We start from the raw sequence: 20,765 nt of genomic DNA on the forward strand, positions 1-20,765 counted from the left end.
GATCACCAACCCCTACCCACGGAGGGGCAACACAATAACTTGCTGCTTCACACCATCACTCCCGGGATCTCCACACCGAGCAGCGGTTGTGCTAACAGATCACCACAACTGTGGGTGGCGTCACGGACAATAGACTATATCCCAAAACCCAACCCCCTTTCACTCACGGGCGAGGAGCGCCGCTCGAGAACCCCCGGGATCCGGCCCACCGCTCGAGCCACCACTGAGCAGCAGCAGCCGGACCCGAGCAGAGGGGTGAGCGCAGTGCTGACACACTCCTCCCCGCCCGCGACACAAGAATTAGACAGCCATGACATCCTAGAACAGATGGAAGTAGGTCTAGCCACATTTTCTCCAGACAAGTGGGACAGGTAGACAACCTGTTGGGGCAATATCAGGAATTGTTCATCTGACACAAGGAGGACTTTGGGTGCACCAATGCCATGCAGCACGAGATGACAACAGGACCACTTTACAAGGTTCGTAGTCATGACCCCGACCTGCGACTGAGTCAACAGCCTTGGCCATTTGCTGAGACTTCATCGGTGTGTATAAATACTCTAAGAGGAGCCATTCTGGTCAGGGGCTTGCTTCCATGGGAGAGTAAAGGAAGAGCTACATCAACTCTATGGCATCGAAAAGTTCCAAACAACACCCTATGATCCTCAGGGAAATGGAGCCTGTGAACACTTCAGTAGGATGTTGCTACAGATGCTAAGAGCGCTAGAAGACAATTGGAAGATGAAGTGGCCCAAGTTTACTTCAGCGTTACTGTGAGTGAACAACTGAGTGCACACCATGATTGGGTACACGCTGTACTCACTGCTGTTTGGCCGTATCGGTCATGAAGTCATTGAACTAGAACTCAACCCAGAGAAAGATTTCACTAGAATAAGTACGATCACCTGGGAGTGAGGACATCGGCATCGACTATAGATGCTGAGGATGGTCTTTGAACAAAAATTCCAAGAGCAGAATTATCCGGAAGAGACCCCGATGCAGGAGATGCCCTTAAACCAAGTAGATTGAGTGCTGATACGAGCGAAGCACTCCAAGGGCAAGTAGGACTGTAAATGGGAAGTGACTCCCCACCGAGCAACGAGGTGTAAGAAGTCTGACCTTAAGGAGAAGACGAGGCCCCATGAAGGGTGCTACATCATAACGTGCTCCTTCCCTGCGTGTCTGCAGGGGAACGACTGGCTGAACTCCCGAAGAAATAAAGGAATGCTGTGCTGGGGGGGGCTGCTGACAATGAAGATGAGTGGTGGAACCCAGAGAAGAAAAGGAATCAGAGGTTGAATCCGCTAGTGAGACTCCAGGAGGTCCAAGTGTGATATTATAATTCAGGAGTTTTTAGAAGCAGGCATGCTCCAAAAAATCTCCACAAAATGCAGCGCCCCACAGGGCAGGTGGTTAACCTACTCATTGCCAGGTCATTGAAGGTCTGGGCTCCGGACGATCCCATATCTGTGGGAGGTCAGAACCGGTGTGGTAGTCTGTGGGCCCTACCTTCCTGCACTTTGTTGTGCGGGTCCCTGTGTCTTGAAGCAGTTAGAGTCCCTTTTGTACTAGGTAGAGTACTGTTCCTTATGCCAGTAGTGTGAATCCCCTTGAGTCTGACCGTGATCGAGGCCTCGGAATCCTAGGTGCCACTTGGCTCTGGAAACTTGTGTGGTTGGAACCTTGCCATCGGGCAGAATCTGGTGCTGCAGCGTGGAATTGCACCACCCTAGGGTGCTGTACCCTGAACTGCGCTGGTCCCGGGGGAACTGACACGGTATCCTCCACAGCGACCGTTAAACTCCTATGTCCGACAGGAGCTACCGGGAAAGACGTTTGCCTGCTGGAGAACTCCTATTTTGCTGCTGTGTGTGACTCCTCACTCCCCCTGGTGGCCGCTCTTTCCCCTTCCCAGGTCCTAAGCTAGTGGATTGGGGCCACAGTTGTGATGGTGTGCTGCCCTGGCAAAACCAGGGTGTCACAGAGGTCTGCATCCATATTTTTGGTGCAGATCTCACTCTCCCTTGGGGAGTTTCCCACACAGATACACACCAGCCAATCAGGCCCTACTCACCCCCTCCCCAGGAAAACGGGAGGAGGTGAGAGGAGCTTAGGAAGGGCAGAGCAGAGTTTGAGCTGTAGTCAGTCTGCAGGAGGAGAGAAGTCCGGAAGGAGCTCCATTGGGGAGCTAGGAGGAGTGGCAGCAAGGGCCTTGGGAATAGGCCAGCCGCTTCTGGGGAACCGAAGTGGACCGGGGCAGGGTAGTGGCCCGTCGGTGCCGACTGTCGGGACCCTGGCCGGACCTGTGCACGGAGCAGACACAGACATCAGGCAGGAGAAAAACACCTGAATTACACATAGGGGTGTGGGACCCGTCCTCACAGCATCCATGGGCACCAGTTACCAGCAACTTGGTTAATTCCTGGACTCGTGTCAGTTATTGCCTTATACTGTGAGTACTCCTGCACCACCCGGTCCAAGCCGTGGACTGCACCAATCACTCCCCAATCCATTACACCGGGGTCCCGGGACATCAACACCCTATCCGTGGAGGGAAAATCACCACCTTGCTGCTCATCACCATCCCCGGGATCCTTTGACCGGCAGCGGCAGTGCTCCATTACCTCACCGCACACCACGGGTGGCGTCACGGATCATAGACTTACAAATTCCCCTGTACATAATCCCCCCTTTTTGGTTGTGGAGCCAGGGATCACAGACTGGGTCACGCCACCGTGATACCTACAGAAGTGACCCCTTGGCCCGGATCTGAGTACCCCTTATCCCTGGGTGACACAATGGCATCCTGTAAATGCCACACTGTAGACGACCACTTTGGTACCCGACCCTAGCCCAGTCCCCAGTGGGGAAGGGCCAACCCATGTGTGTATGTGGTTGTGTATGGTGAACCCGGCACCGATCTCCCCTGGATCCATGATCAGTACTATACCCTGGTTGGAGTGCAGTACTGTGCCCACTTTTTGAGAACAGAGCAGAACTGGGGCACGACAGGGTGTGACCAAGTGCACCGATAAATTCACCATAATTTACGGCACAAAGTGGGTGTAAATTTCACCAGAAATATCTGAATCTGATGCACTTTTTTTTGTGTATTTGGTCCCTGTTCCTCATGAATATGTCGGTGCACAGGAGTTCTGTTCTGATGGATCCAGGCCTGATATCAGGATTACATAGCTCTCCCGTTATGTCTTCTGACCTTTAGGTCCCAATTCACACAGGATGCGCAATAAGCAGAAGCTTCCCACAGATAAAGTGCAGGATGACCTAACCGCAGGACGCCTCTCCAATGGATTAGATAATAAGGTCACTCAGATAATTTTGCTGATGGACAGACAGCTGCTCGTTACGTTTCCTGCTCGGGGAATCGGCCGCTCAGGGCTATAAACAAGTCATGTAATAATCCGAGCCTGGAAATAGCTGCGAGCGGACCAGAAGGAAGACTGACGTGACAGATTACTGGCAGAAAACCTACAGAAACATCTCAAACTGTGTCTTCTTCCCGGAAGATGGGAAGTTTTTGCAGATTGTCATGTCCGTCGAGGTTTTTTGCATTGTAACTTTCCAGCTGTCGTAAAACTTTAGCTTCCAACATGCCCTGACAACCTACAGCCTCAACCACCAGGAGCCTTGATCATGGGGAATCCACTCCACCCCTGGAGTCGGCAGCTCCAATGCCTGCCCGGTACTCTACACAAGTGAGAACATTCAGGGGACTTCAAAGACTCCAAAGGGGCTCGCTCTCCGCCATGTTAATTGCACCATAGGTGCATAGACATCGAAAGGTGTTGGCTCAGCTATTAAAATGCATTGTCAGCCAGCCCCCTTCATACATATATATGGTGACACCCCTACACTGGATGGTTTTTCCTGGGTTGAGCTAAATGTTTGGTGGAGAAGAATGTCTGGTGGGATATGGAGGCGCCATACAACAGTAAAGTCGGTAATAAGGAACCCCGGGGACTTGTTGCCACCATTACCTTACAGAGGCACATACCAAAAATCTTATTGGCCCCATCAAAACAAATTGTACCACACTCATTTGGACTCAGCAGCGCTCTCGGTAAGAATCTCCACACATACGGGACCTCAGTATGTAATAGTGACCACAAATGTGTTTGTATGGCTTCTTAACGAGGCAGATGGTCTAGACATAGAGATAGGATTGCATACAGTACCTCCTGCTGATTCAATTATGGGGTCTTCGGGACTAGAAACCCCTTTAAGACACATACTATGTCCTATAGAATTGTCTATTAGTAATAATACATGGCTTTGTAATGGGCACTTTAAGCCGGACTCTGAGGTCATCATATAGTCTTCTGGACCCTAAGAATGTAGGTGATTGTGGCAACATGTATGGGATGGGTAAAATTCCGATGACCAATATCCAGTTCTTCCATGGTGATCACAACAGACTTGCATACATGGATTTGTGCAATCGATATGGTCAACACCACCATCATAAAGAACATTGGTGGCACCATGAAAATATATTTTCTGGTTAGTATAAGGTTTCAGAATGAGCAACTGGTCCAGTCCATGATGACCAAGTCATAGGAGGATTTAGTGCCACAAATATAAATTTGATTTGGAGGTCTTAAAGACGGCACCATGAAGGTGAGAAGACTAAACAGTCCAGATTATAAACAAGTCCAAGCGTCGACGTATGTGCACCACAATATAGCACGAAGAGATCATGTTGGCGAAACCTTGGACAAATTTCCAATAAAATGGAGCTCATTCCATATTTTTCCCAAGCACCTGGATCAATGGTTGAGGAACTAAGCAGTAAACAAGGACCTAGAAGCCTCCTCTCTAGATCCGGACAATCATGACAGCCACTGGTGGGAGACTAGAGAACTTCTTGAGGAGCAGGACTTCTTTTTGTTTCTTCTACAGCTTTTGGCGCCCATTTGATCATCATGGTATAGATTGTTACAGAGGTTTAGAGGTTTAGCTGTGGCTAACCGGAGGTGCACAGTCTCGTATTTCACCCTAGCGTCCGTGCAGAGGTGGATAAACTTTCCTTGGTGAGGTCCCAGATTGAAGTTATCAAAGTCTTCATCAATGGCCAAGTTGTCACTGTGAGAGAGCCCAAATATTGAGACAAAGACTTCATTAGAAGTGGTCAGTGGTGAGAACCAGGAGGTTAGTCTACATGACATCAAACCCAACGGTTCAATATGAAAGCAGAGGTTGGAGTAAAAATGCAGATGACTTAAGACAAGGAGAACGTTTAGACACTGTCATGATATCCAGCTGGACCTGACTCTGGGTGATATCAGTCAGAATATAGGATATGTCTATATATTTTGTTGATTGACGATAAGCAGGAGGAAGCGAGGAGCAGGATATTGTCAGCTGCGTGTAATGGGTGATGCTGGCATACACTGGAATGTGAGCAGAACTTTTTTTATGGTGATAACGTCACAGAAATCTAGATATGCGTGTTCCAGTGTGAGAAAACCATTTGTCAGACGTGCCGGCAGCAGCAGAACACGACAGCAGGGACAACCACTCCGGTAGCCAAGTCTGCCACAGATGGAAGCTGTGAGACGCATGTGTTATGTGATGATGCTGAAAACCCGGCGATGTTCACAGCTGTGGAGCAAAAGTAACGGCTGAGGCTCATCCGAGTTCCCGGAGTTCTGGAGCAGAGCCACAAGGTTCATCTGCAATGCTGGCAGCAGACTTGGTACCAAGAATCCTGACATCCTGTGCCAAGGAGAAGTCATCACCGCAAGTGCAGAGTTATCAATGGAGAAGATTTTAAACTGGTTAAATAATGGTGGACATGGCGGATGCCTGGTTAAGCATAGCGGCTCCCTGGTTGGGCATGGTGGCTCCCTGGTTGGGCATGGTGGCTTCCTGATTGGGTATGGTGGCTCCCTGATTGGCCATGGTGGCTCCCTGTTTGGGCATGGTGGCTCCTTGGTTGGGAATTGTGGCTCCCTGGTTAGACACGGTGGCTCCCTGATTGGGCATGATGGTTCTCTGGTTGGGCATGGTGGCTCCCTGGTTGGGCATGGTGGCTCCCTGGTTGGGCATGGTGGCTCCCTGGTTGGGCATGGTGGCTCCCTGATTGGGCATGGTGGCTCCTTGGTTGAGAATTGTGGCTCCCTGGTTAGACACGGTGGCTCCCTGATTGGGCATGATGGTTCTCTGGTTGGGCATGGTGGCTCCCTGGTTGGGAATGGTGGCTCCCTGGTTGGGCATGGTGGCTCCCTGGTTGGGAATGGTGGCACCCTGGTTGGACAAGGTGGCTCCCTGGTCGGTCTTGATGGTTCCCTGGTTGGGCATGGTAGCTCCCTGATTGGGCAAGGTGGTTCTCTGGGCATGGTTGTTCTCTGGCGGGGCATGGTGGCTACCTGGTTGGGCATGGTGGCTCCCTGGTTGGGCATAGTGGCTCCCTGGTTGGTCATGGTGACTCCCTGGTTTGGAATGGCGGCTCCCTGGTTGGGGATGGCGGCTCCCTGGTTGGTCTTGGGAGCTCCCTGATTAGTTATCTGTGGGGCTCAGGAAAGATCTATATGGGCACACTCTCAGCCACTGCACAGTCCATGGAACATTGTACATAAATTGCCCCAAAACCATGACCTTTTCAGAGGGCAAGCCTCCATCTGATGATGAAGCATCCAAATGTCAAGTAGTAGAATGACACCCAAAATGATGGCCATATTCTCTCTGTACAAGACTGGAGAAGACCTTTAAAAGCTTTCTTAGCTGTTCTGTACATATATACAATGCCGTGTGCCTTATATACAGTGGGTGAAATAAGTATTGAACACCTCATCAATTTTCCAAGTAAATATTTTTTAAAGTTGCTATTAATATGAATTTCTCACCAGATGGTGGTAACAACCCATCCAATCCACACTGGCAAAGAAACCAAACCATAGATGTCGATAAATTAAGTTATGTGTAATAATGAGAAATGACACAGAAAAAAGTATTGAACACATGAAGAAAGAGAGGAGCATGGAACGTCCTGACACCAACTGAAATATATCAGTAATTAGAAAGCAATCCTGCCACTCAATGAAAAATAACAGCTTGTTCAACTGATGGCTTATAAAAAGGTGTCTCATTGCCAAGGTGCCTCACAAGAAACATCTCATGATGGGTAAAACCAGTGAGCTGTCTGAAAACCTTCACAACATTATTGTTGCAAAACATACTGATGCCATTGGTTACAGAAGAATTTCGAAACTACTAAAGGTTCCAATGAGCACTGATGGAGCGATAATCTGGAAGTGAAAAGAATGTAATTTCACCATAAACTGGCCACGACGAGATGCTCACTGCAAGATTTCAGACAGAGGAGTGAGAAGGATAATCAGAAGAGTTGTCCAAGAGCCAATGACCTGCTGTGGAGAGCTACAGAAAGACCTGTAATCAGCAGGTACAATTGTTTCAAAGTATCCAATAAGTAATGCACTCCTTCTCCGTGGCCTGTATGCACGCCCCTGTATGCACGCTCCTGTATGCACGCTCCTGTATGCACGCTCCTGTGTGCACTCTCCTGTATGTACGCTCCTGTATGCACGCTCCTGTATGTACGCTCCTGTATGCAGGCTCCTGTATGCACACCCCTGTATGCACGCTCCTGTATGCACGCTCCTATATGCACGCTCCTGTATGCACGCTCCTGTATGCACGCTCACCACGCAAGACTCCATTTCTGGTTCAAGAGTATTTAAAATTTGCTCGACAACATTTAGACAGGTCTTTAAAATACTGGAGAATATAGTCTGGTCAGATGAGACCAAAAACTGAACTGTTTGGAGGAGATAATATACACCCTGCTTGGAGGCCAAAAGACAAATCACCCCAAAGGGATGAGGTGAGAACATCATGGTGTGGGGCTGTGTTTCAGTATATGGCACTGAGAACTTCATATAATTGAAGGATGAATGGAAAAATATACAGAGACATTCCTGATAATCTGCTGCCATCTACCAGGATGATGAAGATGAAATGAGGGAGGACATTTCACCAGATGATGATCCCATACACACAGCCAAGGAGAGAGAAAATAAATCTGCTAGAATGGCCGAGCCAATCACCGAAGCTGAATCCTAGAGAAAATGTCTGGAAGGAACTAAAGCTCAGAGATCATTGAAGGAGCCGTGACCTGCAGGATGTGAGGAGTGAGTCTGGAAGAATGGGCCAAAATCCACCTGAGCAATGCAGGTGACTAGTGTCTCCATACAGGATGTGAGGAGTGTGTGCAGAAGAATGGGCCAAAATCCACCTGAGCAATGCAGGCGACTAGTGTCTCCATACAGGATGTGAGTAGTGTGTGTGCGGAAGAATGGGCCAAAATCCACCTGAGCACTGCAGGCGACTAGTGTCTCCATACAGGATGTGAGGAGTGTGTGCGGAAGAATGGGCCAAAATCCACCTGAGCAATGCAGGTGACTAGTGTCTCCATACAGGATGTGAGGAGTGTGTGAGGAAGAATGGGCCAAAATCCACCTGAGCAATGCAGGTGACTAGTGTCTCCATACAGGATGTGAGGAGTGTGTGCGGAAGAATGGGCCAAAATCCACCTGAGCAATGCAGGCGACTAGTGTCTTCATACAGGAGGTGAGGAGTGTGTGCGGAAGAATGAGCCAAAATCCACCTGAGCAATGCAGGTGACTAGTGTCTCCATACAGGATGTGAGGAGTGTGTGCGGAAGAATGGGCCAAAATCCACCTGAGCAATGCAGGTGACTAGTGTCTCCATACAGGATGTGAGGAGTGTGTGTGGAAGAATGGGTCCAAAATCCACCTAAGCAATGCAGGCGACTAGTGTCTCCATACACGATGTGAGGAGTGTGTGTGGAAGAATGGGCCAAAATCCACCTGAGCAATGCAGGGACTAGTGTCTCCATACAGGATGTGAGGAGTGTGTGCGGAAGAATGGGCCAAAATCCCCCTGAGCAATGCAGGCGACTAGTGTCTCCATACAGGATGTGAGGAGTGTGTGCGGAAGAATGGGCCAAAATCCACCTGAGCAATGCAGGCGACTAGTGTCTCCATACAGGATGTGAGGAGTGTGTGTGCGGAAGAATGGGCCAAAATCCACCTGAGCAACGCAGGAGACTAATGTCTCCATACAGGATGTGAGGAGTGTGTGTGGAAGAATGGGCCAAAATCCACCTGAGCAATGCAGGTGACTAGTGTCTCCATACAGGATGTGAGGAGTGTGTGTGGAAGAATGGGCCAAAATCCACCTGAGCAATGCAGGCGACTAGTGTCTCCATACAGGATGTGAGGACTGTGTGCGGAAGAATGGGCCAAAATCCACCTGAGCAATGCAGGCGACTAGTGTCTCCATACAGGATGTGAGGAGTGTGTGTACGGAAGAATGGGCCAAAATCCACCTGAGCAATGCAGGTGACTAGTGTCTCCATACAGGATGTGAGGAGTGTGCGGAAGAATGGGCCAAAATCCACCTGAGCAATGCAGGCGACTAGTGTTTCCATACAGGATGTGAGGAGTGTGTGCAGAAGAATGGGACAAAATCCACCTGAGCAATGCAGGCGACTAGTGTCTCCATACAGGATGTGAGGAGTGTGTGCGGAGGAAGAATGGACAAAATCCACCTGAGCAATGCAGGTGACTAGTGTCTCCATACAGGATGTGAGGAGTGTGTGCGGAGGAAGAATGGACAAAATCCACCTGAGCAATGCAGGTGACTAGTGTCTCCATACAGGATGTGAGGAGTGTGTGTGGAAGAATGGCCAAAATCCACCTGAGCAATGCAGGTGACTAGTGTCTCCACACAGGATGTGAGGCGTGTGTGTGGAAGAATGGACCAAAATTCACCTGAGCAATGCAGGCGACTAGTGTCTTCATACAGGATGTGAGGAATGTGTGTGTGGAAGAATGGCCAAAATCCACCTGAGCAATGCAGGTGACTAGTGTCTCCATACAGGATGTGAGGAGTGTGTGTGGAAGAATGGCCAAAATCCACCTGAGCAATGCAGGTGACTAGTGTCTCCATACAGGATGTGAGGAGTGTGTGGAAGAATGGCCAAAATCCACCTGAGCAATGCAGGCGACTAGTGTCTCCATACAGGATGTGAGGCGTGTGTGTGGAAGAATGGGCCAAAATCCACCTGAGCAATGCAGGTGACTAGTGTCTCCATACAGGATGTGAGGAGTGTGTGTGTGGAAGAATGGACCAAAATCCACCTGAGCAATGCAGGCGACTAGTGTCTCCATACAGGATGTGAGGAGTGTGTGGAAGAATGGCCAAAATCCACCTGAGCAATGCAGGCGACTAGTGTCTCCATACAGGATGTGAGGAGTGTGTGTGGAAGAATGGCCAAAATCCACCTGAGCAATGCAGGTGACTAGTGTCTCCATACAGGATGTGAGGAGTGTGTGCGGAAGAATGGGCCAAAATCCACCTGAGCAATGCAGGCGACTAGTGTCTCCATACAGGATGTGAGGAGTGTGTGTGGAAGAATGGACCAAAATCCACCTGAGTAATGCAGGAGACTAGTGTCTCCATACAGGATGTGAGGAGTGTGTGCGGAAGAATGGACCAAAATCCACCTGAGCAATGCAGGTGACTAGTGTCTCCATACAGGATGTGAGGCGTGTGTGTGGAAGAATGGGCCAAAATCCACCTGAGCAATGCAGGTGACTAGTGTCTCCATACAGGATGTGAGGCGTGTGTGTGGAAGAATGGACCAAAATCCACCTGAGCAATGCAGGTGACTACTGTCTCCATACAGGATGTGAGGAATGTGTGTGGAAGAATGGACCAAAATCCACCTGAGCAATGCAGGTGACTACTGTCTCCATACAGGATGTGAGGAGTGTGTGGAAGAATGGACCAAAATCCACCTGAGCAATGCAGGCGACTAGTGTCTCCATACAGGATGTGAGGAGTGTGTGTGGAAGAATGGGCCAAAATCCACCTGAGCAATGCAGGCGACTAGTGTCTCCATACAGGATGTGAGGAGTGTGTGTGCGGAAGAATGGGCCAAAATCCACCTGAGCAATGCAGGCGACTAGTGTCTCCATACAGGATGTGAGGAGTGTGTGCGGAAGAATGGGCCAAAATCCACCTGAGCAATGCAGGCGACTAGTGTCTCCATACAGGATGTGAGGAATGTGTGTGGAAGAATGGGCCAAAATCCACCTGAGCAATGCAGGCGACTAGTGTCTCCATACAGGATGTGAGGAATGTGTGTGGAAGAATGGACCAAAATCCCCCTGAGCAATGCAGGCGACTAATGTCTCCATACAGGATGTGAGGAGTGTGTGCGGAAGAATGGGCCAAAATCCACCTGAGCAATACAGGCGACTAGTGTCTCCATACAGGATGTGAGGAGTGTGTGCGGAAGAATGGGCCAAAATCCACCTGAGCAATGCAGGTGACTAGTGTCTCCATACAGGATGTGAGGAGTGTGTGCGGAAGAATGGGCCAAAATCCACCTGAGCAATGCAAGTGACTAGTGTCTCCATACAGGATGTGAGGAGTGTGTGTGGAAGAATGGGCCAAAATCCACCTGAGCAATGCAGGCGACTAGTGTCTCCATACAGGATGTGAGGAGTGTGTGCGGAAGAATGGGCCAAAATCCCCCTGAGCAATGCAGGCGACTAGTGTCTCCATACAGGATGTGAGGAGTGTGTGCGGAAGAATGGGCCAAAATCCACCTGAGCAATGCAGGCGACTAGTGTCTCCATACAGGATGTGAGGAGTGTGTGCGGAAGAATGGGCCAAAATCCCCCTGAGCAATGCAGGCGACTAGTGTCTCCATACAGGATGTGAGGAGTGTGTGCGGAAGAATGGGCCAAAATCCACCTGAGCAATGCAGGCGACTAGTGTCTCCATACAGGATGTGAGGAGTGTGTGTGCAGAAGAATGGGCCAAAATCCACCTGAGCAATGCAGGCGACTAGTGTCTCCATACAGGATGTGAGGAGTGTGTGTGGAAGAATGGGCCAAAATCCACCTGAGCAATGCAGGCGACTAGTGTCTCCATACAGGATGTGAGGCGTGTGTGCGGAAGAATGGACCAAAATCCACCTGAGCAATGCAGGCGACTAGTGTCTCCATACAGGATGTGAGGAGTGTGTGTGGAAGAATGGGACAAAATCCACCTGAGCAATGCAGGCGACTAGTGTCTCCATACAGGATGTGAGGAGTGTGTGCGGAAGAATGGGCCAAAATCCACCTGAGCAATGCAGGCGACTAGTGTCTCCATACAGGATGTGAGGAGTGTGTGCGGAAGAATGGGCCAAAATCCACCTGAGCAATGCAGGTGACTAATGTCTCCATACAGGATGTGAGGAGTGTGTGTGGAAGAATGGGACAAAATCCACCTGAGCAATGCAGGCGACTAGTGTCTCCATACAGGATGTGAGGAGTGTGTGTGGAAGAATGGGACAAAATCCACCTGAGCAATGCAGGCGACTAGTGTCTCCATACAGGATGTGAGGAGTGTGTGTGGAAGAATGGGCCAAAATCCACCTGAGCAATGCAGGCGACTAGTGTCTCCATACAGGATGTGAGGAGTGTGTGTGGAAGAATGGGCCAAAATCCATCTGAGCAATGCAGGCGACTAGTGTCTCCATACAGGATGTGAGGAGTGTGTGCGGAAGAATGGGCCAAAATCCACCTGAGCAATGCAGGCGACTAGTGTCTCCATACAGGATGTGAGGAGTGTGTGTGGAAGAATGGGCCAAAATCCACCTGAGCAATGCAGGCGACTAGTGTCTCCATACAGGATGTGAGGAGTGTGTGCGGAAGAATGGGCCAAAATCCACCTGAGCAATGCAGGTGACTAGTGTCTCCATACAGGATGTGAGGCGTGTGTGCGGAAGAATGGACCAAAATCCACCTGAGCAATGCAGGCGACTAGTGTCTCCATACAGGATGTGAGGCGTGTGTGCGGAAGAATGGACCAAAATCCACCTGAGCAATGCAGGCGACTAGTGTCTCCATACAGAATGTGAGGAGTGTGTGTGGAAGAATGGGCCAAAATTCACCTGAGCAATGCAGGCGACTAGTGTCTCCATACAGGATGTGAGGAGTGTGTGCGGAAGAATGGACCAAAATCCACCTGAGCAATGCAGGTGACTAGTGTCTCCATACAGGATGTGAGTCGTGTGTGCGGAAGAATGGGCCAAAATCCACCTGAGCAATGCAGGTGACTAGTGTCTCCATACAGGATGTGAGGAGTGTGTGTGGAAGAATGGGACAAAATCCACCTGAGCAATGCAGGCGACTAGTGTCTCCATACAGGAGGCGTCTGGAAGCTCCAACAAAGGAGAATGTACCAAGTATTAATTACATTTCAGTAGCGTGTTCAATACTCTATGAGCACGCGCCCCTTCTCTCATATATGGGCCCTCACCATCTCCTCCCGTCCTCTCCGCACTCACTGCCATCGCTTGGTCCTCGGGATATTCGGCTCAGGAAGTAGTGACCTCACAGCTCATTTATTCAGGATATTAGATCGGATGGCCATGAAATCGCCTCGCAAGAAAACAAGAGTCTGCGTTCCTGCTACATTCCAGACACAGGCTTCAGATTCTGGAGAAATGAATATCTCTGCGGATCATCCCCCCCATCATTACTCTGCCATAATCACAGGGCGCCATTCCTCTGCACAGTGCCATAGTGCTGGTGTATAAGGGTAAAGTGCATACGTCGTTAGTTCAGCCCCATAATACCACCATATGGTGCCACCATAATAAACATTCCACACTCCAAAAATATACTGATAGGGAATGTAGATTGTGAGCCCCAATGGGGACAGTGTTCCTGATGTATGTAAAGCGCTGTGGAATTAATAGCGCTATATAAATGAATAAATATTATATATTATATTTAGTGATGAGCGAGTACTAAAAAGCTCGGGTGCTCGAAGCTCGGGCCGAGCCTCCCAAGATACTCGTGTACTCGGCCCGAGCAACGAGCCCAATGTTATCCTATGGGAGACCCGAGTATTTTTGTGAAATGACCTCCCGGCAGCATGGAGAAACCCTAAAAATGTCACAAAAGTCTCAGAAGAGTGCTCAAATGACATGGCAACAGCATGGGGAAGACCCCTTGAAGCATTTATCACTCAAAAGTCACAGCTGTGAACAATTTTGTCCGCGTTTTACGCCATTTTTACGGACTCACCAGTAAACCTTCCAAAATGACCCCAAAATGATTTTTCATGGCGGAAATGTTAAGGGCACATACCCAATAGTGAGATAGAGCTGGTGTATGTTACTTTTTGAGATCAATACATGAAAGATTTTACGTGAAAACATTGTGTGGCACTCCGATGTCCCTGAGAAGAGACGTACATGAAGGCCTCTTGAGTCTAATGTGCCCATTTTGAGGAAGTGAGTCTTTGTAGTATTTTCCTTTGCCAGGGCAGTCCTAAATTGTGAGGTTCACCAATGCCCCTGCATACAGACGTGCATGAGGGCCTCAAAACATTAAGTGTCCATTGTCAGGAAGTGGGTGTATTATAGTATAGCCCTTAGGCAGGGCAGCCAAAAATTGGGAGGCTCCACATTGTCCCTGGGTAGAGACGTGCATGATGGCCTTTAAACCTGAAGTGCCCATTGTAAGGAAGTGGGTCTATTTCAGTATAGCCCTTTGCCAGGGCAGCCAAAAATTGGGAGGCTCCACATTGTCCCTGGGTAGAGACGTGCATGAGGGCCTCAAAACATTAAGTGTCCATTTTAAGGAAGTGGGTGTATTTCAGTATAGCCCTTAGGCAGGGCAGCCAAAAATTGGGAGGCTCCACATTGTCCCTGGATAGAGACGTGCATGATGGCCTTTAAACCTGAAGTGCCCATTGTAAGGAAGTGGGTCTATTTCAGTATAGCCCTTTGCCAGGGCAGCCAAAAATTGGGAGGCTCCACATTGTCCCTGGGTAGAGACGTGCATGAGGGCCTCAAAACATTAAGTGTCCATTTTAAGGAAGTGGGTGTATTATAGTATAGCCCTTAGGCAGGGCAGCCAAAAATTGGGAGGCTCCACATTGTCCCTGGATAGAGACGTGCATGATGGCCTTTAAACCTGAAGTGCCCATTGTAAGGAAGTGGGTCTATTTCAGTATAGCCCTTTGCCAGGGCAGCCAAAAATTGGGAGGCTCCACATTGTCCCTGGGTAGAGACGTGCATGAGGGCCTCAAAACATTAAGTGTCCATTTTAAGGAAGTGGGTGTATTATAGTATAGCCCTTAGGCAGGGCAGCCAAAAATTGGGAGGCTCCACATTGTCCCTGGATAGAGACGTGCATGATGGCCTTTAAACCTGAAGTGCCCATTGTAAGGAAGTGGGTCTATTTCAGTATAGCCCTTTGCCAGGGCAGCCAAAAATTGGGAGGCTCCACATTGTCCCTGGGTAGAGACGTGCATGAGGGCCTCAAAACATTAAGTGTCCATTTTAAGGAAGTGAGTGTATTATAGTATAGCCCTTAGGCAGGGCAGCCAAAAATTGGGAGGCTCCACATTGTCCCTGGATAGAGACGTGCATGATGGCCTTTAAACCTGAAGTGCCCATTGTAAGGAAGTGGGTCTATTTCAGTATAGCCCTTTGCCAGGGCAGCCAAAAATTGGGAGGCTCCACATTGTCCCTGGGTAGAGACGTGCATGAGGGCCTCAAAACATTAAGTGTCCATTTTAAGGAAGTGGGTGTATTATAGTATAGCCCTTAGGCAGGGCAGCCAAAAATTGGGAGGCTACACGTTGTCCCTGGGTAGAGACGTGCATGAGGGCCTCAAAACATTGTTCCCATTGCAAAGGAGCGGGTCTCCTGTCGTTGTAATGTCCATTCTGCAAAGAATGGGCGAAAAAATTTACCACTGGGGGTATACCTGAAACAAAGACCTAACTATTGTAACGGTCATCATGATGGCGCATGAGGAGAAGGAGGAGCAGTCCAGCGATTATCCAAAGTCGAGAAGTGTACCCATGGGTGAGTGGAGGTACATGGCAAACTTTAAATTCCGCTCTCATTTGCTGGTGGTGTGGTGAAGTCTGGCCCAATCCAACCCTTGTTCATCTTTATCAGAGTCAGCCTGTCAGCATTTTCAGTTGACAGGCGGGTGCGTTTATCTGTAATGATTCCACCTGCGGCACTAAAAACACGCTCTGACAAAACGCTAGCAGCAGGGCAGGCCAGGACTTCCAAGGCGTAGAGAGCCAATTCATGCCACGTGTCCAGCTTGGATACCCAATAATTGTAAGGCACAGAGGAATGTCGGAGTACAGTTGTTCGATCTGCAAGGTACTCCTTCAGCATCTGGGCAAACTTAGGATTTCTTGTGGCACTACCCCGCACCTCAGGGGCTGTGGTACGTGAGGGGCTGAGAAAACTGTCCCACATCTTAAAGACTGTTCCCCTACCTCTGGCGGATTGGACTTGTGCCTCTCTCGGCTGTACGCCTCGGTTGTCCACTGATTCCTGACCTATGCCGCTAGCGTTTTGTGAGGGGAATGCTTTGCCTACTTCCGTGAGTATGGCCTTCCGAAACTGCTGCATTTTGGTTGACCTCTCATCCACGGGAATAAGAGACAAAAAGTTCTCCTTGTAGCGTGGGTCTAACAGTGTTACCAACCAGTAATGATTGTCGGCCAAGATGTTCTTAACGCGAGGGTCACGAGACAGGCAGCTTACCATAAAGTCAGCCATGTGCGCCAGACTCTTAACAGCCAGGACTTCAGTAGCCTGACCAACAAGATGACTGAACATGCTGTCCTCCTCCTCCTCCTCCTCCTCCTCCTCCTCATCTACCCTGTCCTCTGGCCAGCCACGCTGAATCGAGGATATGACTGGTGTGCATGTCATATCCTCAATTTGGCCGGAGAGTTGCTCCATGTCTTCATCCTCCTCCTCGTCATAGTCCTCCACTGCACGTTGTGATGAGACGAGGCTGGGCTGTGTGTTATCACCCACACCCACTACTGTTTCTTGCTGCAACTCATCGCGCTCCGCCTGCAATGCATCATGTTTGTTTTTCAGCAGGGACCGTTTTAGAAGGCAGAGTAGCGGTATGGTGACGCTAATAATGGCGTCATCACCACTCACCATCTTGGTGGAGTCCTCAAAGTTTTGGAGGATGGTACATAGGTCTGACATCCATCTCCACTCCTCAGGTGTTATGTGTGGAGTTTGACCCATTTCCCGACGGCTTAGGTGATGCAGGTACTCAACAACTGCCCTCTTCTGCTCACATATCCTGACCAACATGTGCAGAGTTGAATTCCAACGCGTGGGGACATCACACACCAGTCTGTGAGCCGGAAGATGCAAACGGCGCTGAAAGCCGGCAAGGCCGGCTGAAGCAGTAGGTGACTTTCGAAAATGTGCAGACAGGCGGCGAACTTTTACCAGCAGATCAGACAGCTCTGGGTATGACTTTATAAACCGCTGAACCACGAGGTTGAGCACATGGGCCACGCATGGAACATGTGTCAGCTGGCCTCGCCTCAAAGCCGCCACCAGGTTCCGGCCATTGTCACAAACGACCTTTCCTGGCTTTAGGTTCAGAGGTGTGAGCCAGTGATCTGCCTGCTGTTTCAGAGCTGTCCACAGCTCTTCTGCATTGTGGGGTTTGTCACCTATGCAGATTAGCTTCAGCACAGCCTGTTGCCGCTTCGCCGAGGCAGTGCTGCAGTGCTTCCAGCTTGTGACTGGTGTGGAGGGCACAGTGGATGAGGATGCGCAGGAGGAGGAGGAGGCTGAAGAGCATGACATTCCGGAGCTGTAGAGTGTGGGTGAAACACTGACTGAGGTAGGGCCTGCAAACCTTGGTGTGGGAAGGACGTGTTCCGTCCCTCGCTCAGACTGGGTCCCAGCTTCCACAATATTAACCCAGTGTGCCGTCAACGAGATGTAGCGGCCTTGCCCACAAGCACTTGTCCACGTGTCTGTGGTTAGGTGGACCTTGGGTGAAACAGCGTTGTTCAGGGCACGTGTGATGTTTTGTGACACGTGGTTATGCAACGCGGGGACGGCACACCGGGAGAAATAGTGGCGGCTGGGGACCGAGTAACGTGGGACAGCTGCCGCCATCAGGTCACGGAATGCTTCTGTCTCCACCAGCCTAAAAGGCAACATTTCCAGCGCAAGCAGTCGCGAAATGTTAGCATTTAGAACTGTGGCATGTGGGGTGTTGGCAGTGTATTTGCGCCTGCGTTCAAAGGTTTGCTGAATGGATAACTGAACGCTGCGCTGGGACAAGGACGTGCTTGATGATGGTGTTCTTTCTGCGTAGGCAACTGCAGGTGCAGGAGTGGAGGAGGCTTGTTCGCAGGCAGCATGGACAGAGGATTGGCTCGCATGCACAACCAGCGAAGACGTAGCAGTGACATCAGCAAGCACTGCTCCTCGACTCTGTTGTACTTCCCACAAAGTCGGGTGCTTGGCTGACATGTGCCTGATCATGCTGGTGGTGGTCAGGCTGCTAGTTTTGGTACCCCTGCTGATGCTGGCACGGCAGGTGTTGCAAATGGCCTTTTTTGAATCATCTGGATCCAACTTAAAAAACTGCCAGACTCGTGAAGACCTAACATTTGTACAGGCACCTTGTGTCGTCGTGTTGTTACGGGGAACGGTTGCCTGACTTCTGCCTGGGGCCACCACCCTGCTTCTTACTGCCTGTTGTGATGCTACGCCTCCCTCCCCCTGTGCACTGCTGTCCTCGCTCTGCATATCCTCCTGCCAGGTTGGGTCAGTTACTGGATCATCCACCACGTCGTCTTCCTCTTCCGCACCCTGCTCCTCCTCCTGACTTGCTGACAATTGTGTCTCATCATCGTCCACCACTTGTTGAGACACGTTGCCAACTTCGTGAGAACGTGGCTGCTCAAATATTTGGCTATCTGTACAGACGATCTCCTCATGACCCACTTCAATATGAGCTGGCGAGAGGCCAGAATGTGTGAATGGAAACGTGAACAGCTCTTCCGAGTGTCCAAGTGTGGGATCATTAATGTCCGAGGAGGACGTGTACTCAGCCTGGTGGTAGGAAGGAGGATCAGGTTCAGAAATGTGCGGTGCAGTATCACGGCTACTGACACTTGACCGTGTGGAAGACAGAGTGTTTGTGGTGGTGCCAATCTGACTGGAAGCATTATCCGCTATCCAACTAACAACCTGTTGACACTGGTCTTGGTTCAAGAGCGGTGTACTGCTGCGGTCCCCAAGAATTTGGGACAGGACGTGCGAGCGACTAGATGTGGCCCTTTGTTGTGGCGAAATTAGAGCTTGCCCACGACCTCGGCCTCTGCCTGCACCACCATCACGTCCACTTCCTTGTTCCTTGCCAATGCCCTTGCGCATTTTGCAATGCTGTGCACTGCTGACGTGTATATTCACTACTTGTGCGTTATATCAAAGTTTCTGGAAATTGCACACAAGTGCACCTGTACGCTGCCACCAACAGGCACACACGTGCGGTTTTAAAAACCAAGCACGGACGCAATAATAACCTAACACAGGTTTTAGGAGCAAAAATTAAGAACTCTGACACTATCAGCCACTGCTGACTGACGTGTATTATACACTACACTTGTGCGTTATATAATAGTTTGGTAAACGCACACCAGTGCACCTGTACGCTGCCACCAACAGGCACACACGTGCGGTTTTAAAAACCAAGCACGGACGCAATAATAACCTAACACAGGTTTTAGGAGCAAAAATTAAGAACTCTGACACTATCAGCCACTGCTGACTGACGTGTATTATACACTACACTTGTGCGTTATATAATAGTTTGGTAAACGCACACCAGTGCACCTGTACGCTGCCACCAACAGGCACACACGTGCGGTTTTAAAAACCAAGCACGGACGCAATAATAACCTACTAACAGGTTTTTTTGGGGAGCGACAATTACAGTACAGACAAGTCAGACACTATCTGGACTGTTTTACACTGTGTACACCAGCCCCAGATATGAAGGCTGGTATACGGTCACCACTACCCTGCCTGCCTGCCTGCCTGTATACTGCTACAATAGTCCTGACAAGGACTCTTTTGGTCACTAGCCTGTATTCAGACCTGGCTATACCCTGCCTGTATATAGCAACAATAGTCCTGAGAAGGACTCTGCTACTGTACTCCGACCTGGCTATACCCTGCCTGCCTGTATACAACTAGAATAGTCCTGAGAAGGACTTTTGGTCACACTGTTTGCAGCCCTGCAACTGAAAAAGCTATAAAGGGCCGCAAAGCTTTCCCTGAATCAGCGACACTCTCCCTACACTCACTGTCAGAATAGCTGTGAGCAGAGCACAGCGCGCCGGCCGGTATAAAGGCTCGGTGACGCTGTGCAGGCCGGCCAATCACTGCAATTCCACAACTAACAGGGCTGTGGCATTGCAGTGGTCTGCCAGCCAATCCCTGCATGAGGGCTGGCTCTCAAAAGAGCGCCAACATGCAGAAATGAAGACCACGAGTAAAGCACGAGTATCGCGAGATTACTCGGTCCCCGCCGAGCAGCCCGAGTACAGTGATACTCGTGCGAGTACCGAGTAGTGACAAGCATGCTCGCTCATCACTAATTATATTATTATTAAACATCATATAGATGTCTGGGCAGGCTACTAGTATACGACAAATAAAATATACATATTTTTCACATTGAGCATTATCTGCAAATAAATCAGAATCAGTAACACCCAATAATGCACCATATAATACTGCAATATAATGTCCACATACTACCATGGAAATAAAAAATTAAACAACGGGAACCTTAAAATAAATGTATACCGGGAGCTCC

This window comes from Anomaloglossus baeobatrachus, chromosome 2 (assembly GCF_048569485.1).
Source record: "Anomaloglossus baeobatrachus isolate aAnoBae1 chromosome 2, aAnoBae1.hap1, whole genome shotgun sequence".
Lineage (NCBI taxonomy): Eukaryota > Metazoa > Chordata > Amphibia > Anura > Aromobatidae > Anomaloglossus > Anomaloglossus baeobatrachus.